We start from the raw sequence: 23,025 nt of genomic DNA, 5'->3' as shown, positions 1-23,025 counted from the left end.
GGTGGTGTCTTGGGAAAGTCACATGGCTACTCTCATCTGGCTGAAATAAGCTCATGTATAGCTCCTCCTTGTGTAGCTTTTGAATCTGCCTACATGGCTCTCTACTCATCTCCCAAGCCTCAAATCATAATTCCAAAATCCTCACCATCTACACTAACCACCTAACCATGGATTCTCCAAATTTCTCGTCTTCTAGAATATGTGAGTTATTCTGACCATCCACAGCCTTTAATTTCCTTTCTTCATTAGTAATTTCTTAGCAATAATCGCGCCTCGAATAAACCTCATTGGCTACGATACTGCCACTGCGCAAAGCTTCCATTAGTAATTTCTTAATTGTGTACACATGTATATATGGTAATTTCTTGATTGTATATACGTAAACACACACAAACACATATATATGTAATGTTATGTTCTATATTAGACTATACATCTTTTAATAATGGGAACCATTTTATAATTTCTGTTTTCTTACCTGCTAACTTCACCAAAGCCTAAAATGGCTCACAAGGCAATCAAAACATATGGCCAAAAAATTACTGTAAGTGAGTATACCAAGCTCCATGGAAAATATAGACTTTCAAAAGTTTCTGGTCATTAGAATTTTTTCTGAGAAAAAAAATATAGATATGTACTTGAATAAATTAGATGGAGACTGCAATTAGTCATACAGTTCATTTATTTTGGACCTTAAGTCTGTTTGGTACTTGAATCCATTTAGAATCATTTGGTTGTTTGATCTAGGAGCATCTTCCTGCATTTGGATTATACAAATGCTGAATTATTACCCTTTCAGGACCATTTGCAATTTAATTGTTCTCAGACAGAGCTTTAATAACAGTGTATATAAAATAAATATGCAGGATTTTTGTCCAAAGCATAGTAAACTCTTCACTCAAGTGTCATTTTCCTTAATCTGCCCCTCTCTACTTTTTCCAGTGAGGAGTTAATTGAGTTTCTCACAATCTCGTGCCTAATTCGCATGCCAAATCATTAAAGGCTCAATAACTGCTTGAATAGATTAGAAAACCACCCTTTGATGGATCCCCACAAAAATGTTTTTGTGACAAAATCCTGTTGCTGCAAGTAACACATTCAGTCTTAGTGCAAAAGTCTTTCTAAGACACTCATGGAAAGAATGAAACAAAGTGTTTCAGCGATCATCCCCAATCTGAAAGTACCAGAAGGCATCAAGTTGAATGACAAAGTATAGTGAGACTGAATAAAAAGGAAAAGTCTGATCCAAAGTATTTACCCTCTAAAGTTGAATTACATGAACCTGCTCCTGTTTCAAGTATGCTCTGCAGTTTCCATTCAAGCCGCTCCTTTTGTATAACGAGTAAGGAGAAAGAGAAGTACATAAACACAGCGATGCTTTGAATAAGGACTGAATATAAAGACATCTGTCGTCTAACATGTTGCAATTGTGCCTAATAATGACACACCTCCCTCTGTTTTTTCCACAAGAGTCAAGGATGAGTTCCTAAAGGAGCCTAGGGTAACAGCTTTCAACATTTTGTGTTAACAAGTACCTTGCCTTTGTGCATTTTAAAAGGAGACAGCTAGGATTTTTTTCTATTAGCCAATCTCCCACCACCGCCCCTCCCCCCCCCCCCACTAGATCAGAGAAAGCCACCAGGTTAGCACAGAATTTTTCTAGGGGAAAAAAGAAACTCTCTATGTTCTTTGCTTTATTCAAGGTGACTTCTATAAAGTCATTTCAAGGTTTTAGAATCACTCGAATGACTGTAGCTATTCAATAGGTATCAAGCTGTCTTAGAGTAAAACAAGGGACCATTATTTGTAAATCATTTTTGTGCAAACTTCAATACCACAAAATGAGACTTAGAATACAATGTGCTGCAATTACATTTAAGCTCTAAATCAAATCATCATGACTCAAAGATATAGACAGTGTAGCCTACCTCAGTGAGACCATTCTTCTTCCAGGGGCATTCTCCACAGCTGGAGCCAATAGTCATGGAGGACCAGAAGACAAATGTTCTAAAATATCTCCCTAAATGTAGACCATGTGGGGACTTCAGCATCAACAGTAAGCGAGAGCAACTATCAAGAAGAGAGTCCACCACGGGGTGCCTCGTGGCTCAGTTGGTTAGGCATCTGACTTCGGCTCAGGTCATGATCTCACAGCTCTACGAGTTCAAGCCCCATGTTGGGCTCTGTGCTGACAGCTCAGAGCCCAAGCCTACTTCAGATTCTGTGTCTCCCTCTCTCTCTGCCCCTCCCCTGCTCGTGCTCTGTCTCTCTCTCTCAAAAATAGACAAACATTAAAAAAAAAAATTTTAAAGAGAGAATCCACCAAACTAGAATCTCTGAGAGACCTATCCATAGCACTGTACCAGAGAGGTTTTATTTAACATTATGCTCAAAATAAGATTTTATGCTAACATAATAAATTAATAGAAATAAGCACCTGATCTATTTTAGGGCTATATTCATTAACGTTAAGGAATTTCATATAAATTAAATGAAATCTTTGCTGCAAAGTTTACTTTTACTTAAGAAAAGTGCCAATATGCCAATACCTTCCTCCCTTGGTGCCTCACATCCTGTAGTAACAAGGAAAATCGTGGTCTGCTTTGGATTGTAGGGAATTAAATGCATTGGATTTCACAAATGCCAACATACACGCAGTCTATTATCCCTTGATATATAAAAGAAGACAGCAGCTCTTTGCCATGGAAGTGGCTGAAAAGGCTACAGGTGAAATCAACAGAAAGAAAACGTATAGGATTTGTATAGGATTTTTCTTTTCTTTCAAATGAAGAAGGCATGCATCTACTACTACCCCAGCCCAAAATGTTAGAATACCAGTGTCAGAGGCTCTAGACTAATCAGTTCTAGATGGAGAAGAAAAGAGCTGATTGTAGTATTTGTTGATTCTGGTGTAGGTACTTCTACTCTGGCCAATTTCACATCACCAAGTGATACCAATCTGCTACAAAATTCTTGATCACCTCCAGGAAGCCAGAATCTAAAGGTGAGTGTACACTATAATCCCTGTTTCTTTAAGTGGACAGAAGCAATGGTTTGAATATTAGATTTTTCACAGAAGGCCAAAGAAGGGGAGGGGGGCCAAACTTCTGCATGTATGTTAAAATTAGAAAAGATAATGCAAAAAATTTGGCAAAAAATGACGGCAACTGTACAGTGATCCCTAAAATATTTGCTTGTCATAAAAGAAAGCAAAGACTATTTTCAGTGAAATGCTATTGTGAAGCTCAGACTACTGGGGATTGAGGACTCAGCACCCTCTGATGGTCCCTATCAGTGCCTCTATCTGGAGCTAGGAAAAAACGGGAAACAAGTTAAGCACTTAGAAGAGGACCCAGGTCAAGACTGGAGAGCCAGGAGCTGAAGCGACCCAGATACATGAGGCCATAAAAGAAGGCAATGAAACAACCAGGATCTTATTCCACAGCCTAAGTCCCTGAGGGAAAATCGCCAGGACACTTGTAAACTCAATTAACTAAGTACAATGGGGGGTATCAGAATAAAGTATGTATTTTTTTTATCACATGGGAAAACTACCCTCTACATCTCCCAGATCTTCAAACACTTCATCTCTCTCTCTATCAAGCTAACAATGCTGGTATTATTTTGTTATTAAAAATTATGGGGCACCTGGGTGGCTCAGTCAGTTAAGCGTCCAACTTCGGCTCCGGTCATGATCTCGTGGCTCGTGAGTTTGAGGCCCGTGCTGGGCTCTGTGCTGACAGCTCAGAGCCTGGAGCCTGCTTCAGATGCTGTGTCTCCCTCTCTCTCTGCCCCTCCCCACTCGTGCTCTATCTCCATCTCTCACAAGTAAATAAATGTTAAAAAAAAAATTTAGCACTTACTACATGATTATTTTTGATAGGCACAATGGCAAACTTTGCCTTAATTCTCTCATGAGATATAGACTTTTAAATATTCTGTGTTAAAAAAAAACACAGACACAAAACAAAAACCTGAAACAGAGATATGATTTTTCTCAAAGCACAAAGTATAAATTAAGACAGCTGCAGCTGTGGGGCACCTGGGTGACTCAGTCAGTTAAGTGCCCGACTTCAGGTGAGGTCATGGTCTCTCAGTTCATGAGTTCAAGCCTCACATAGGGCTCTGTGCTGACAGCTCATAGCCCAGAGCCTTCTTTGGATTCTGCGTCTCCCTCTTTTTCTCTCTGCCCCTCCCCCTGCTCATTCTCTCTCATTCTCTCTCTCTCTTTCTCTCTCAAAAATAAATAAACATTGAAAAAAAAAAGACAGCTGCAGCTTAAATCTGGGTATCACTCCAACACTTGGGTTTTTCATGATTTTACTTCCTCTCCTCTATAATCCCCTTTGAGATAAATTTAATAAAACTAAGAAAAATCAAATATATACAATTTTTTGTTATTTTTTAAAGTAATGTAAGTAACCTTAAAAGTAATTTTAACTAACATGAAACCCAATGTTTAAGAAAGCAGGAGAAGTATAAATAAAATAAATATACTAATGTCTAAGCTGTCTGGCCAGCTCAGTATTGATAAGCAAAACAAAGTGTCTCATTCTGTAAGCCAAAAAGTAACCTTCACTCCATGTATGCTAATTACATCGACATTTCATACCCAAATGTAATAATAAAATCAGCTTGGATTCATTATTCCCAAAACTCTTGAATCAAGCAAAAGAAAGCAGCTACGGAAATGGCGAGCCATAGTCGCTGACAGAGACTTGTCTTCATGTGACACACTCCTTTAGAAGGCAAAACTCCTTGTCGATCACACAAAGCTAAGTTAAAAGCAAAAATTAAATCTGGCTTTCTGGGCTCTAATTCTTTCAATCTAGCTTCCTCTAACCAGGTTCAGAGACAATATTGCACTTCCAATTCCCATTTTTTTCCCTATCTTGGAAGAAAAGCATGTTGCCTTCTCTGTTTCAACAGACCAGTCAGCATTCATGCTACAGCACAATCATGCCAGACTAGGATTACCCCTTGTCTAGCCACTGTTCTTCTCAGCCAGCAGCACGGTCTTCAACTCGGGACAGATCAAATTCATCTTTCTCTTTCCAATGTCTAGCAGAATGAGTCCCGTAAGAGTGTTATAGGCGTTGGGATAACTAATGACTATTTTAGGTACAGTTTTTAGCTCACGTACATATAAAAATCTTCTCTCCCTCTGGCCCCACACCAGAACCTCCTCCAAACGAGTCTGGATAGCATTTTGAAGCTTTAAACAAAAACTTTAGGACGATACTTCTTCAAACTACCTTGCCCTCCCATCTCACCATCCCCATCTCTCGGCTCAGCTAATTACCTCCCCTGCAGAATACCCTACTTCTGCCTGGATAAAATTCATTTTTTGCACCTTGAGGTATAAAGGCCAAATGTTTGGTGTTGCTCTTCTGATCTGCAGAATAATTTAGGTCTCTTTTATGTAATAAATACTGTAAACCATATACTGATATTGTTTACTTTCCCTGACCTAAATTGCTGATTAAAGGCCCAATTTTGTTAACTTCTAAGTGCAACACTCTTGTTAGAGAAATACTACAGTAAAGGCAACAAAGTGAAAAATGGACCCAGAGCTTTATTTGTATTAAATCCAAAGTAGTTCATACATTTAAAAGAAATTGAGACAATATCAACTGAAAAACTGAATTTCTGAGCACAAGCATCCCATTGGTCCTTTCCCCAGTGGTCCAATCCCCTTACTCACTTGATCCTATATCTCAGTAAAGATGCCACAGATGATTTTTAGAAAGAGGTAATGTAGGGTTCATTTCCGATGATGGCGGCGTAGGAGGACGCTGGGCTCACCGCGCCTCCTGCTGCTCACTTAGATTCCACCTACACCTGCCTAAATAACCCAGAAAACCGCCAGAGGACTAGCAGAACGGAGTCTCCGGAGCCAAGCGCAGACGAGAGGCCCACGGAAGAGGGTAGGAAGGGCAGCGAGGCGGTGCGCACTCCACGGACTGGCGGGAGGGAGCCAGGGCGGAGGGGCGGCTCACCGGCCAAGCAGAGCCCCCCGAGTCTGGCTGGCAAAAGCGGAGGGGCCTGACGGACTGTGTTCCGACAGCAAGCGCGACTTAGCGTCTGGGAGGTCATAAGTTAACAGCTCTGCTCTGAAAGCGGGAAGGCTGGAGGACAAAGGGAAGGAGAGCTGCTGAGCCCCCGACGACAGAGCTCAGTTTGGCGGGGAACAAAGGCGCTCACCAGCGCCATCTCCCCCGCCCATCCCCTAGCCGAAATCCCAAAGGGAACCAGTTCCTGCCAGGGAACTTGCTCGCTCCTCGCAAACACCCAACTCTGTGCTTCTGCGGAGCCAAACCTCTGGCAGCGGATCTGACTCCCTCCCGCTGCCACAGGGCCCCTCCTGAAGTGGATCACCTAAGGAGAAGTGAGCTAAGCCTGCCCCTCCTGCCCCCGTGCACCTTGCCTACCCACCCCAGCTAATATGCCAGATCCCCAGCACCACAAGCCTGGCAGTGTGCAAGTAGCCCAGACAGGCCACGCCACCCCGCAGTGAATCCCGCCCCTAGGAGAGGGTAAGAGAAGGCACACACCAGTCTGACTGTGGCCCCAGCGGTGGGCTGGGGGCAGACATCAGGTGGGACGGCGGCCCCGCCCACCAACTCCAGTTATACACCACAGCACAGGGGAAGTGCCCTGCAGGTCCTCACCATGCCAGGGACTATCCAAAATGACCAAGCAGAAGAATTCCCCTCAGAAGAATCTCCAGGAAATAACAACAGCTAATGAGCTGATCAAAAAGGATTTAAATAATATAACAGAAAGTGAATTTAGAATAATAGTCATAAAATTAATCGCTAGGCTTGAAAACAGTATAGAGGACAGCAGAGAATCTCTTGCTACAGAGATCAAGGGACTAAGGAACAGTCACGAGGAGCTGAAAAGCGCTTTAAATGAAATGCAAAACAAAATGGAAACGACGACAGCTCGGATTGAAGAGGCAGAGGAGAGAATAGGTGAACTAGAAGATAAAGTTATGGAAAAAGAGGAAGCTGAGAGAAAGAGAGATAAAAAAATCCAGGAGTATGTGGGGAAAATTAGAGAACTAAGTGATACACTAAAAAGAAATAATATACGCATAATTGGTATCCCAGAGGAGGAAGAGAGAGGGAAAGGTGCTGAAGGGGTACTTGAAGAAATTATAGCTGAGAACTTCCCTGAATTGGGGAAGGAAAAAGGCATTGAAATCCAAGAGGCACAGAGAACTCCCTTCAGACGTAACTTGAATCGATCTTCTGCACGACATATCATAGTGAAACTGGCAAAATACAAGGATAAAGAGAAAATTCTAAAAGCAGCAAGGGGTACACGTGCCCTCCCATATAAAGGGAGACCTATAAGACTCGTGACTGATCTCTCTTTTGAAACTTGGCAGGCCAGAAAGGATTGGCACGATATCTTCAGTGTGCTAAACAGAAAAAAATATGCAGCCGAGAATCCTTTATCCAGCAAGTCTGTCATTTAGAATAGAAGGAGAGATAAAGGTCTTCCCAAACAAACAAAAACTGAAGGAATTTGTCACCACTAAACCAGCCCTACAAGAGATCCTAAGGGGGATCCTGTGAGACAAAGTACCAGAGACATCACTACAAGCATAAAACGTACAGACATCACAATGACTCTAAACCCGTATCTTTCTATAATAACACTGAATGTAAATGGATTAAATGTGCCAAACAAAAGACATAGGGTATCAGAATGGATAAAAAAACAAGACCCATCTATTTGCTGTCTACAAGAGACTCATTTTAGACCTGAGGACACCTTTAGATTGAGAGTGAGGGGATGGAGAACTATTTATCATGCTACTGGAAGCCAAAAGAGAGCTGGAGTAGCCATACTTATATCAGACAAACTAGACTTTCAATTAAAGGCTGTCACAAGAGATGAAGAAGGGCATTATATAATAATTACAGGGTCTATCCATCAGGAAGAGCTAACAATTATAAATGTCTATGCGCTGAATACTGGAGCCCCCAAATATATAAAACAATTACTCATAAACATAAGCAACCTTATTGGTAAGAATGTGGTAATTGCAGGGGACTTTAACACCCCACTTACAGAAATGGATAGATCATCTAGACACATGGTCAATAAAGAAACAAGGGCCCTGAATGAGACATTGGATCAGATGGACTTGACAGATATATTTAGAACTCTGCATCCCAAAGCAACAGAATATACTTTCTTCTCGAGTGCACATGGAACATTCTCCAAGATAGATCATATACTGGGTCACAAAACAGCCCTTCATAAGTTTACAAGAATTGAAATTATACCATGCATACTTTCAGACCACAATGCTAGGAAGCTTGAAATCAACCACAGGAAAAAGTCTGGAAAACCTCCAAAAGCATGGAGGTTAAAGAACACCCTACTAACGAATGAGTGGGTCAACCAGGCAATTAGAGAAGAAATTAAAAAATATATGGAAACAAACGAAAATGAAAATATAACAATCCAAACGCTTTGGGATGCAGCGAAGGCAGTCCTGAGAGGAAAATACATTGCAATCCAGGCCTATCTCAAGAAACAAGAAAAATCCCAAATACAAAATCTAACAGCACACCTAAAGGAAATAGAAGCAGAACAGCAAAGGCAGCCTAAACCCAGCAGAAGAAGAGAAATAATAAAGATCAGAGCAGAAATAAACAATATAGAATCTAAAAAAACTGTAGAGCAGATCAACGAAACCAAGAGTTGGTTTTTGAAAAAATAAACAAAATTGACAAACCTCTAGCCAGGCTTCTCAAAAAGAAAAGGGAGATGACCCAAATAGATAAAATCATGAATGAAAATGGAATGATTACAACCAATCCTTCAGAGATACAAACAATTATCAGGGAATACTATGAAAAATTATATGCCAACAAACTGGACAACCTGGAAGAAATGGACAAATTCCTAAACACCCACACTCTTCCAAAACTCAATCCGGAGGAAATAGAAAGCTTGAACAGACCCATAACCAGCGAAGAAATTGAATCGGTTATCAAAAGTCTCCCAACAAATAAGAGACCAGGACCAGATGGCTTCCCAGGGGAGTCCTACCAGACGTTTAAAGCAGAGATAATACCTATCCTTCTCAAGCTATTCCAAGAAATAGAAAGGGAAGGAAAACTTCCAGACTCATTCTATGAAGCCAGTATTACTTTGATTCCTAAACCAGACAGAGACCCAGTAAAAAAAGAGAACTACAGGCCAATATCCCTGATGAATATGGATGCAAAAATTCTCAATAAGATATTAGCAAATCGAATTCAACGGCATATAAAAAGAATTATTCACCATGATCAAGTGGGATTCATTCCTGGGATGCAGGGCTGGTTCAACATTTGCAAATCAATCAACGTGATACATCACATTAACAAAAAAAAAAGAGAAGAACCATATGATCTTGTCAATCGATGCAGAAAAGGCCTTTGACAAAATCCAGCACCCTTTCTTAATAAAAACCCTTGAGAAAGTCGGGATAGAAGGAACATACTTAAAGATCATAAAAGCCATTTATGAAAAGCCCACAGCTAACATCATTCTCAACGGGGAAAAACTGAGAGCTTTTTCCCTGAGATCAGGAACACGACAGGGATGCCCACTCTCACCGCTGTTGTTTAACATAGTGCTGGAAGTTCTAGCATCAATAATCAGACAACAAAAGGAAATCAAAGGCATCAATATTGGCAAAGATGAAGTCAAGCTTTCGCTTTTTGCAGATGACATGATATTATACATGGAAAATCCAATAGACTCCACCAAAAGTCTGCTAGAACTGATACATGAATTCAGCAAAGTCGCAGGATACAAAATCAATGTACAGAAATCAGTTGCATTCTTATACACTAATAATGAAGCAACAGAAAGACAAATAAAGACACTGATTCCATTCACAATTGCACCAAGAAGCATAAAATACCTAGGGATAAATCTAACCAAAGATGTAAAAGATCTGTATGCTGAAAACTATAGAAAGCTTATGAAGGTAATTGAAGAAGATTTAAAGAAAAGGAAAGACATTCCCTGCTCATGGATTGGAAGAATAAATATTGTCAAAATGTCAATACTACCCAAAGCTATCTACACATTCAATGCAATCCCAATCAAAATTGCAGCAGCATTCTTCTCGAAGCTAGAACAAGCAATCCTAAAATTCATATGGAACCACAAAAGGCCCCGAATAGCCAAAGTAATTTTGAAGAAGAAGACCAAAGCAGGAGGCATCACAATCCCAGACTTTAGCCTCTACTACAAAGCTGTCATCATCAAGACAGCATGGTATTGGCACAAAAACAGACACATAGACCAATGGAATAGACTAGAACCCGCAGAACTAGACCCACAAACGTATGGCCAACTCATGTTTGACAAAGCAGGAAAGAACATCCAATGGAAAAAAGACAGTCTCTTTAACAAATGGTGCTGGGAGAACTGGACAGCAACATGCAGAAGGATGAAACTAGACCACTTTCTCACACCATTCACAAAAATAAACTCAAAATGGATAAAGGACCTGAAGGTGAGACAGGAAACCATCAAAACCCTGGAGGAGAAAGCAGGAAAAGACCTCTCTGATCTCAGTCGTAGCAATTTCTTACTTGACACATCCCCAAAGGCAAGGGAATTAAAAGCAAAAATGAACTACTGGGACCTCATGAAGATAAAAAGCTTCTGCACAGCAAAGGAAACAACCAACAAAACTAAAAGGCAACCAACGGAATGGGAAAAGATACTTGCAAACGATATATTGGACAAAGGGCTAGTATCCAAAATCTATAAGGAGCTCACCAAACTCCACACCGAAAAACAAATAACCCAGTGAAGAAATGGGCAGAAAACATGAATAGACACTTCTCTAAAGAAGACATCCGGATGGCACATGAAAAGATGTTCAACGTCGCTCCTCATCAGGGAAATACAGATCAAAATCAGATATCACCTCACGCCAGTCAGAGTGGCCAAAATGAACAAATCAGGAGACTATATAGATGCTGGAGAGGATGTGGAGAAACGGGAACCCTCTTGCACTGTTGGTGGGAATGCAAATTGGTGTAGCCGCTCTGAAAAACAGTGTGGAGGTTCCTCAAAAAATTAAAAATAGACCTACCCTATGACCCAGCAGTAGCACTGCGAGGAATTTACCCAAGGGATACAGGAGTACTGATGCATAGGGGCACTTGTACCCCAATGTTTATAGCAGCACTCTCAACAATAGCCAAATTGTGGAAAGAGCCTAAATGTCCATCAACTGATGAATGGATAAAGAAATTGTAGTTTATATACACAATGGAATACTACGTGGCAATAAGAAAAAATGAAATATAGCCTTTTGTAGCAACGTGGATGGAACTGGAGAGTGTGATGCTAAGTGAAATAAGCCATACAGAGAAAGACAGATACAATATGGTTTCACTCTTATGTGGATCCTGAGAAACTCAACAGAAACCCATGGGGGAGGGGAAGGAAAAAAAAAAAAAAAGAGGTTAGAGTGGGAGAGAGCCAAAGCATAAGAGACTGTTAAAAACTGAGAACAAACTGAGGGTTGATGGGGGGTGGGAGGGAGGGAGGGGAGGATGGGTGATGGGTATTGAGGAGGGCACATTTTGGGATGAGCACTGGGTGTTGTATGGAAACCAATTTGACAATAAATTTCATATATTAAAAAAAAAGACAGTATCATTTTTCTTCTTGTAATTTCTTTAATGGACAACTGATGGTTTAAAGCAAAAATAAAAATATTTTCTTGGAAAAAAAAGTCAAAAAAATAAATAAAAGATTTCATTATTTAAAAAAAAGAAAGGTAATGTAGAAAAGGTAAATAATAATGTTATTTCTCAAGTTTGCAGTTCTGTAATAACCACAGTTTCAAGAAATACGGCAGAAATTAAGCTGGTTTCACAATTATGGGTTTAGCTGGTGCTAGCATTTAATATGGCCAATTATTATTTAATAAGTTCCCAAAGCTATATATAACCTAAAGAATGGTATACACCGTCACTGGATTTCAATATTCAGTACCAAGTAACATTTAAAATTCATTAAGAAATGTAAAATATTAACGTATGAACATTTTTAAGTGTTTTTATTGATTGCTCAATTATCTTTACTAAACCCTTCAAGTTGCTCTAGAACAAATTTTCACTGATGGAATATTAATATTTCTGAGGGAAGAAAGTAAAACCCTCTAAATCTATGGACTGTTTTATTGCTAAGTAAATGACATCCAGTTCCTCCAGATACAGAAACAAGCCATACACATACAAGGAGAGGAAAAGTAGGCTGAAAAATCAAGAGGACATTAATTATGCACATAAAAATTAGTAAACATGTTTCTGACACTCAATGTACCATGCCACAGAAACTTCAATATCTACATTTGTATACCTGAATTTGACAGCAATGGTAGAATAACATTTTTTCATCAGTAATACAAGAGTGATTTTTTTAAAATAAGTAAATAATGCAGTGGACTTGTATGTAATTTCAATTGCTTTAACATTTTTTTAAGTAAATGGGAACAGGTATTTGATGAAACAAATATTCATGTATGTATCTCACTCTTACTAAGTGTAACATACCATGGTAACAAAATGCCTGCAAGAAAGGATGAATACATGTTCTCACCTTGAAAACCTGAAAGTAACCCTCAGCCTTACTAGGCAAGACAGGAGTTGATTCCCAGATGTGTAGACACCCAAAGAACCAACTCCTACCTGGTCTAGCCCAGGTTAAAGTAAAGCAGAAAGCAGGAAAAATGACCTAAAGAAAATAAGCCCTTGGTTAGTGTTTGAGCAGAAGATAATTAATGCCATTTCTCTTTGAAGAATAGATTAGTCTGCACTTTCTAAAATTCCAGTTTGGCGGGGGGCGGGGGGGGGCAGTAGAAATTTATCTTGTGTTAAAAAATCTGGCTGAAGTGATCTGAATTATTTTTATTTCATTTTTAAGTATCTTCATTTGTTGAAATGAAAGTTTAACGTTTTGTATTAATTGTGACCACAATACATCAATCATAGAATGGCATTGTACTAAACTGAATGGTAACATAAGGAAACACACCCTGCCACAATACGTTTCTAGGGTAAATTTCATCTTTGGGGCATCAGAGACAAGGTATTTAACGAAGAGTCCAAAGATGTGGACTAATTAGCTCTATGACTAACATGGTATAAAACATTTGGGCCTCAGTTTGCTCACTGGAAAGATGGTGGACATCAGACAGGGGATGTAAATTTCAAAGAAGCTGAGAAATCATTCATTCCTTTTACTGTTCATTTTACAGGTTTTGTAATGTTCAAAGACTGCCCCTATTTTTAATTTTCCCTTGAATTTTTAAATTATGTGATCCTTATTTTACATTTCTTTTATTCTACATCAAAAAGATGGTATCTCATTAGCAAAAGGATGCACAGCTATAGAGGAAACCTATATATAAAAGTTAAACATCACACAGAGACAAACCAAGAAACAGACACTTAACTATAGAGAACAAATTGATAGTTACCATAGGGGAGGTGGAGGAGAGATGAGTGAAAGAGGTGATGCAGATTAAGGAGTGCACTTGTTGTGATGAGCACCAGGTATGTTATGGAAGGGTTGAATCACTAAATTGTACACCTGAAACTAATATTACACTGTGTTAACTAACTGGAATTTAAATAAAAACATTAAAAAAAAGTTAAACATCAGAGGTTGGAAGATGGTGGTGGAGGAGGAGGAACCCAGGCTCAGCTAGTCCCATGACTACAAGATAACTATCAAATCATCCTAAATACCCATGAAACTGACTGAACACTACAAGAATAAACTCCATACCTAAAGGTAGAGAAGAAACCTCATGGAAGAAGACAAAAAATGTTAAGACACAATTTGAGAGAGAAGTGGATTATGGCCACTGATGTGGGGAGGGAGCCACAGTCATGGAGAAAAGTGAGAGACAGACTAACACACAGAGGAACACACAGCAAAAGTGACTCCCCACAGCAGTTGGCTTGGAAAACAAGAGGGACTGAATTTCATGACTCTGGCAACCAGCAGCAGTGAAAGGTTCAGCAGGCCAACTTGGGATAGGGCCCAGAGGGCATTTCACTATTCTCTGAGAAAAGGCAGGCAAAGTTCCTGAAGACATACAGCATGGAAACAGTGATCTGAAGACTGCCTGGGACAGAGTTGCGATGTTATTTGCTCATCTTAAAGCTTATCTCAGAGTGTTCACAGAGAGACCTCTCAGGGAAAAAGGAACTGGCCTGCATCATCTCCACCCCCCATCCCTCAGGATGAGCACAGGACCACCCTCAGGAACCAGCAGAGCAGGGACATTCACTACCTAACTTGCTTACACCAAGCCCTGACCCCACACTCTGCTGAAACCACCTTTTCCAGTCACACTTTCCTCAGACCCAGCACAGCAGGTCTCCTCTCCCAAAAGACCAGCCCAAACCCATGCCAACACTGTGACCCCCAACATGGGAGCTTTGCAGAGGCTTTGTTCCTGCAGTGGTAGTTACAGGTCTCATTTCACAAATATACCAGAGCACACCTAGTAAAAATGCACCATATTCAGGCAAAGGACCAAACAATGCCCACAACAGGCAAAGAGATACTTTGCAAAGGAGTAGCCTGAAGGATAAAGCAGACAGGACAAAACTTCAGAGTACATACAGCACACACTAGGGACAATCCTGAAAGCACCAGGCCCTAGGTAACAGGGGACACCACACTTCATGGCACTACAGGACTCTTTTCTTTGCCTTTCTTCTAAAGAATAGGAGATGCAGCTGACTTCCCTAACACAGAGAAATAGGCAGAGAGACTTAAACAAAATGAGAACAGAGAAATTTATCCCAAATGAAAGAAACTGACAAAGCCACAGCCAGAGATATAAGTGAAACAGATATAAGTAACATGCCTGATGGAGTATTTGAAGCAATGATCATAAGGGTATTCACTGGACTTGAGAAAAGAATGTAAGACATCAGTGAGAACCTTAACACAGAGATAACTAAGCAGAGATAAATGATTCAATAAACAAGATGAGAAACACACTTGATGGAATGAAGAGCAGGCTGAAAGAAGCAGAGGAAGGAATTAATTACCTAGAATAGAGAGTAATGAAGTAATCAAACTGAACAAAAGAGGAAAAAAAATTATGCAAAACAAGAATAGACTTAGGGAACTCAGTGACTCCATCAAATGTAATAACATTCATATTGGAGGAATCCCAGAAGAAGAAGAGAGAGAAAAGGGGACAGAAAATTTATCTGAAGAATAGCTGAAAAACTCCTTAATCTGGGGAAGGAAATAGATTTTCAGAGCTAGGAGTCACAGAGAACCCCCAGCAAAATAAAATCAACAAAAGCAGGAATGCCTGAGTGGCTCAGTCAGTTAAACATCCAACTTCAGCTCAGGTCATGATCTCACAGTTTGTGATCTCGAGTTCTACCTACATTGGGTGAGCCTCAGCCCCACTTTGGGTGAGCTTGAGCCCTGCTTCGAATGAGTTCAATCCCCACTTCAGACTCCACACCCTCTCTCCCCTCCTCTCTCTCTCTCTCCCTTTCTCTCAAATAAATAAATAAATAAATAAATAAATAAATAAATAAAATCAAAAGCATATCCACACCAGGACATACTGTATTAAATTGGCAAAATATAGTGATAAAGAAAAAAATTTAAAAGCAGCAAGACAAAAGAAGACACTAACATACAAGGGAAAACCCATAAGTTCTAGCAAGGGATTTTTCAGCAGAAACTCTCCAAACCAGAAAGGAGTGGCATGATCTACTCAGATTGCTGAATGAGAAAAATCTGTAGCTAAGAATATTCTATACAGCAAGGTTGTCCTTCAGAATAGAAGGAGAGGCAAAGAGTTTCTCAGACAAACAAAAACTAAAGGAGTTTAGGACCACTAAACCAACCCTGCAAAAAATATTAAAAGGGACTCTGAGTGGAAAGCAGAGATGAAAAGTGACAGTATGATGGTGGGAAACACAAATGCAGTAAATACAAATATCTCTGTAAAAGTCATTCAAGGAACTCACAAAATAAAAGGATGTAAAATATGACAACATATACCTAAAATGTGGGGAGAAGGAGTAAAGAATGGGTTAAACTTAGATGACCATCCATTTAATACAGACTGCTATATGCAGAAGAGGATATATACAAACTAATAGTAACCATATATCAAAAATATATGTGCAAAGAATAAAGAGAAAGAAATCTTCTTTCTAGATAGGTCTCCTGAAGCAAGAGAAACAAGCAAAAATAAACGATTGGGACTACATCAAAATAAAAAGCTTCTGTACAGCAAAGAAAACATTCAACAAAACCAAAAGGCCACCTGTGGAATGGGAGAAGCTATTTGCCAATGACATCTCTGGTAAAGGGTTAGTATCCAAAATAAATAACTTATACAGCTCAATATTCAAAAAACAAATCACCCAATTAAAAAAATGGGCAGAAAACATGAATAGACATTTCTCCAAAAAAGACATACAGATGGCCAACAGACACATGAAAAGATGCTCAACATCACTCATCATCAGGGAAATACAAATCAAAACTACAATGATATATCACCTCACACCTGTCAGAATAGCTGACATCAATAACACAAGAAACAAGTGTTGGCGAGGATGCGAAGAAAGGAACCCTCATGCACTGTTGGTAAGAATGCAAACTGGTGCAGCCACTCTGGAAAACAGTATGGAGGTTCCTCAGAAAGTTAAAAATAGAACTACCCTACAATCCAGTAATTGCATTACTGGGTATTTACCAAAGTATACAAAAATACGAATTCAAAGAGATAGATGCATCCCTATGTTTATAGCAGCATTATTTGTGATAGCCAAATTGTGGAAGCAGCCCAAGTATCCACGGAAAAAAGAGGTTGTATATTACACACACACACACACACACACACACACACACACACACACACACACACACCATGGAATATTATTCAGTCACAAAAAGAATGAAATCTTGCCATTTGCAAGGACATGAATAGAGCTAGAGTGTATAACGCTAAGTGCAGTAAGTCAAAGAAAAATACCATATAATTTCACTCATATTTAGAATTTAAAAAACAAAATAAAGGAGCAATGGGGGGAAAAAATAGAGATAAATTAAGAAACAGATTCTTAATTATAGAGAAAAAAAACTAATGGTTACCAGAGGAGAGGGCAATAAGGGAATGGGTTAAATAGGTGATGGGGATTAAGGAGTGCTCTTGCAATGAGCACTGGGTAATGTACAGAATTGCTGAATCATTATATTGTACATCTGAAACTAATGAACACAGTAATTTAAATCAATCAATATTAAACATCACTGTTACAGACAAAAGTATGTAAGAGACATTACACACTGACAAGAAATGAAAACTTTAACAAAGAAGAGAGGAAAATAAACAATATTTCTGTTCATCCCTATGATGTCTCTCATGTTTAACTAGGCTATCTTATAAAAAGGCACTGGCAGTATTCTTTGGCATGAATTTATATTTCTTTCTCAAACATTCCAGAAGTTGCTTTCAGCTCCAATTCCTAGGACAACCATGAACACTGTGGAACTTAAACGAAAAGCAGAGGAACCCCACTAGATCTGCATTGTGTGAAGACTCTGTTTTACATTAATTTTTCTGAATTCGTTTCACATCTTATGGAACACTTGCCAGCCTCACAATTCTAGAAACGGAAAGTCTTCTGCACATGACAAAGGTAAATAAGCAGTTTGGCCTTGTTCCAAGTGACAAAAGATAATCTAATCGCTGTTATAATTCAGTATGGGGGCTTATTTTAACTCTCCACAAGAATATCAATGAAAGCATTATAATTTATTACATATAAATAGAATTATTAGAATTTAAAATTAAATTATGAAAACTAACTTAAATTCCCAAATCCCTACTCATTAAATTTTAATGATTTTTGGTTATAACTTGAATAGTTACCAAAAATCCCAAATTATTTCTATAGGAAATCACTAATTTTTTTTGCATATCTGTAAAACTACCTTAATGTAGTAACCAATGATAGGATTACCTTATTAATTTTTCAAAATAAGTTATCCACATTATATTACTTAGAGTTCTCCAGGAAACAACCAATAGACTGTATATATAAAGAGAGAGAGATTTATTTTAAGGAATTAGCTTATGCCATTGTGGAGGCTGACAATTCCAAAATCTTCAGGGCAGGCCTGCAGGCTAGATATCCAGAAAAGAGCTGATGCCACAGGCATGCATCCTAAGGCATTCTGGAGGCAGAATTCCCTCTTCCTCAGAAAACTTTAGTGTTTCTCTTAAGGCCTTCAGCTGATTGGGTGAGGTGTACTCACATTGTGGAGGTAACCTGATTTATTCAAAGTCTGCTGATATAAATGTTAATTGCATCTAAAAAATACTTTCATAGCAACAACCATACTGGTTTTGAACCAAACATCTGGACACCAGAGACTCGCCAAGTTGACACATAAAATTACCCATCACACACACATTTTCTTATTAAATAATTTATGGATACAGGCAATCTATCTACTGTATATAGTAATCACACCACTGTGAGCCTTCTCATTTTTCATTAACTTATTTTACATTTTTAAAATCAGTTTATATTTCATACTATAACAAGTTGTAAACATAGGGATTTTTGTAAGTTGAGCGCCCATTATATAAGCTGGTGTTCTTTTCACTGACTCCACTCTCCAAGAAGTCTGGATTTCATGATCAAAATCTCCCACCCAACCCCAGCCAGTCAATGTACATTGTCTGTCCTTCACTAGCAATTTCCATTCTTGTTCTTCCACACCCCCAAATTTTCCTAACCTTTTTTCATTAAATTTTTATATTTTTATGTGACTCTTTTCTAAGTTCTCTTTTTCTTGGAACTAAGTTTTCTCTATTCAACCTAATGTATTCTAGAGCTTTATCCAAAACCAGTTTGCAATTTCAAATAATTACCTTCCTATGAAAATCATTCAGGCTTTAGCTACACAGGTAAACACCAACTTGCCCCACCTGTGAATCCTTATTATCACCCTATCTTTGATGGGTATGTAATTGCCATATCATAAAAACGTAAGTGGTTAAGGTAAAAATGTGTAAATGAATGAGTCAGCTTTTCTTTACTTCCCCATGGTGCTGGGATAAGGAGCAGCTGGAAATACAAGGTACAGTGACTGAACATAACTTATCCTCCACAAGACACTATTACACAGGATATCAGATCAGAAGTCACTAAGGTATTTTCAACAAATCACTCTCTTCCAGAAGAAATAAAATAAAACAATCCATTGTAACAACTTTACTGAAAAAGTTATGAAAGTTAGTAAACTCCTTAAAAACTAAATCTCCAGATTGTGAGAGAGTTATAAAAGTGTTGTGAGAGCATGGCATTGTGAAGAGCACCAGGACTAAACTCAGATAGTGTGAGCACCATTTACAGATTTATAATCTGCTCCTTGTGTGGCCTAAGATGCCCCTGTCCCTTAGGAATCCAAAACTCTCCATTTATTAAAATGAAATACTATAATATTTTGCCTGAATCAATGTGTAACTCTTAAGTGTCCACTGTTTTAGTTTTCTATTTTAAAACATACATTTTTCTTAAAAAGTTACATTTAAATAGGGTGCCTGGGTGGCTCAGTTGGTTAAGCATCTGACTCTTGATTTTAGCTCAGATCATGATCTCACAGCTTATGAGTTCAAGCCCCACATTGGGCTCTGAGCTGATGGTGCAGAACCCACTTAGGATTGTCTCTCTATCCCTCCCTCTCTGCCTACTCTCTTTCTCTCACAAAATAAATAAATAAACTTTAAAAAGTTACATTTAAATGCATGTTTTTATTTTTTAACTTGCTTCAATGAGGTATTATTTGCATACTAAATGTTATAGATATTTAATGTATAAAATTTGAGGTGTTTGGTGATGGATTTATATCCACGAAAGCATCATCATCAATGCTGTAAGCTTACCCATCACCTTCAAAAGTTCCTTTCTAACACCTGTGCTTGTTCCTTTTGCGATAAGAGCACTTAACATATGAAATATTCTCTCAGTAAATTTTTAAATATACAATTCTTAATCATAGACCCTTTGTTGCACAGATCTCCAAAACTTTTTTGCATATCCGATAGTTTATATGCTTTGACCAACATCTCCCCATTTCTCCTCCCCCTGCCCCATGCGCCCTTGGTGACCATTATTTCACTCTCTGTTTCTAAGTATTTGATTATTTTAGATTCCATATATAAATGAAATCATACAATACTTGCCTTTCTGTATCTAAATTATTTCACTTAGCATGACGTCCTCCAAATTTATCCTTGTTGTCACAAATGGCAGGCTTTCCTTCATTTCTAAGGCTGAATGACATTCCATTTTGTGGGGGGGTGTGTGTGCACGTATGTGTATATACATGTATATGTGTGCATGTATCCCACGTTGTTTGTTAATTTCTGGTAGTCCTCCACATAAAAGAAATCTGTATCATTCACCAGTTCTTTTCCAGAGACTTCCACCTGGTATTCATGAGAAAAACTGGGGACAAGGGAAAAAAATGACCCACTGTCAAAACATAAAGTAGACAATAAAACCGTAACTAGAGATGGCTGTAGCGATGTTGGAACTATCAGACCAGGAATTTTAAAAGAACTATGACGAGTATGTCAAGGGATCCAGAGGAAAAGAGTAGGTAAGAGTCATGAACAAATAGAGAATTTTAGCAGAGAGATAAAACAATATATGTATATAATCTTCTATAGCTATCAATTTTTCCAAATTTTACCAATTATCAATTTTTCTAATTTTTCCAAAAAATATTTAATAATATGGAGAAGTAAAATAAAAAACAACTTATATATAGTAGGCTTTCTACATAAAGGAGTATGTAAATAGAAGAAAATGATAAGAGATAAATGCTTCAAATCATTAGGAGTTATGTAGGAATGGTGTTGTTACAAATCATAATAATAAACATAATCTTGTCTTACTTAGGCATCTATCACCAACTGGGATCAGAAACCGTGTGACCAAATTATTAATTTATTTCACTTCCAAAGATTTAATACTGTGTACTCAAGCTTCTTTGGATATAGCTGAACTAGAAATTCTTTGGATATAGCTGAACTGTAAGAACTAGAAATTCTTATAAATTATACATTAATTATTAAATATTACTTGGCTATATGCCTGATATAAGGCAAGCACACAAATGTAGTAAAACAGATCATGATTAGGTTTAAACCATTCCCAAGTAATTACATACGGCTTTGAAGAAAATGTTAGTTTAGGAAAGAAAAGAAAGCCAAGCTGGAAACATAACATAAAGCTTTTTTTTTTTTATTGAGCATTTAGTGTTATATTAATGTTATTCTCATGTAACATGAAAAACAAAGTCTCAAAATGAAATATTGCTTGCCTAGGACTCTAAAATGAGGTTATTAATCATATCTACTTTTTATGAATATATATTATAGCATAATTTTGTAAAACAGTGAACTTTTTCATAAAAATGCCTATGAAAATACGAATATCTCACTATTCCATCTCTTAAAATATGAATGTTTAAGATTTCTTTTTGAGCACATTTAAAGATCTAACTGAAGCAACCTGGTGAAACGTACCAGGACAGTCATTGCTTTGACATCTTTTACATTTATTTTTTTACATTTCTTTTACACTGAGATGTGAAATAATGAGTTAAATACTTTTTTCCAATCAGTTATCTGAAGCACATTTGGCGATTAATCCATCTTTTTTCAATACTCATTCAAAATTCCACCTTGACCAAATATGCACACCACATCTCTTACGTTGCCTGACAAAGGATAGGCACTTAACAAATGCATCTACTAGCCCTCCTTCTAAACTGAGCTTAACCTTGCTTTGGTATCAATTCCATTGTCCCTATTTTGCCTGCAGCCAAAATAACAAAACTTATTTAACAAAACAAAATGCCTTCAATTCCTTCAGTCATTCTTCACAAGGCACAATTTTGCACTATAAAGCCATCATGGCTTCCCTCCTTTTTATAAGCCTTAATTGTCAGTGTTCATCTAACAGGGTGGCTTCTTGGACAGACCATTTTCTATCAAACATGTTTTCTCAATTGCTAATGATCAGGAAATAGCATCCTCCCTTGATCCCAACATTTCACTTCTAGAAATGTAATCTAATTTTGTGTTAGCATTTTTTCACATTCAATTCACACTATGTTGAACTAATAAGTTTTGTCATGAGCAAAAGCCATGATTATTTTCTTATGTGGACTGTGTTTAAGCCCAATCTTCTCCATTTTGAAAATACAAGGTATTTTGATCATCTGATAATAATTTTTTTAAATGCCAAAAATCTAAAAATGAGAAAGGTCACATATCACATATCTTATATTTTTACTGTCTCTTTCACTCAAATTCAAGACACTGTCTAAATTTTTTTTAATCTTTTTGAGTATAGTTGCACATTACATTAGTTTCAGGTATAAAACATACTGATTCAGCATCTCTGTATGTTATGCTATATTCCCCACAAGTGTTGCTACCATCTGTCACCACACAATGCTATTATATCATTGAGTAAATTCCCTCTACTAGACCTTTCATTCACATGACTTATTCATTCCATAATTAGAAGGCTTTATCTCTCACTCTCCTCCACCCATTTTGCCCATGCCCCCATCTCCTTTCCCTCTGATAACCATCAGTTCTTTCTCTGTATTCATTCTAAATCTGTTCTTTGTTTGTTTATTCATTTTTTTTTAGATTCCACATATGAGCATATGAGTGAAATCGTATGGTATCCGTCTTTCTCAAGCTGACTTATTTCACTTAGCATAATACCCTTTAGCTCCATCCACGCTGTTGCAAATAGCAAGATCTCATCTTTCTTATGGCTGTGCGATATCCCTGTGTGTGTGTGTGTGTGTGTGTGTGTGTATCATATCCTCTTTATACATTCACTTATTGGTGGGCACTTAGCTTACTTCCATATCTTAGATGTTGTA

General features: G+C 38.1%; 1 protein-coding gene and 1 pseudogene across 1 annotated transcript in view; both read right to left on the bottom strand.

Moving 5' to 3' along the window:
• GPC5 (glypican 5) overlaps window positions 1-23,025 on the bottom strand; it is a 682,923-nt gene that overhangs the window by 572,260 nt on the left and 87,638 nt on the right. The gene's annotated exons all lie outside the window — the stretch shown is intronic.
• LOC113601182 (uncharacterized) lies at window positions 240-317 on the bottom strand (annotated as a pseudogene).

The sequence above is a fragment of the Acinonyx jubatus genome, chromosome A1 (assembly GCF_027475565.1).
Source record: "Acinonyx jubatus isolate Ajub_Pintada_27869175 chromosome A1, VMU_Ajub_asm_v1.0, whole genome shotgun sequence".
Lineage (NCBI taxonomy): Eukaryota > Metazoa > Chordata > Mammalia > Carnivora > Felidae > Acinonyx > Acinonyx jubatus.
Note: the sequence above shows the minus strand (reverse complement) of the source record. Positions and strands in the feature narration are given on the sequence as shown.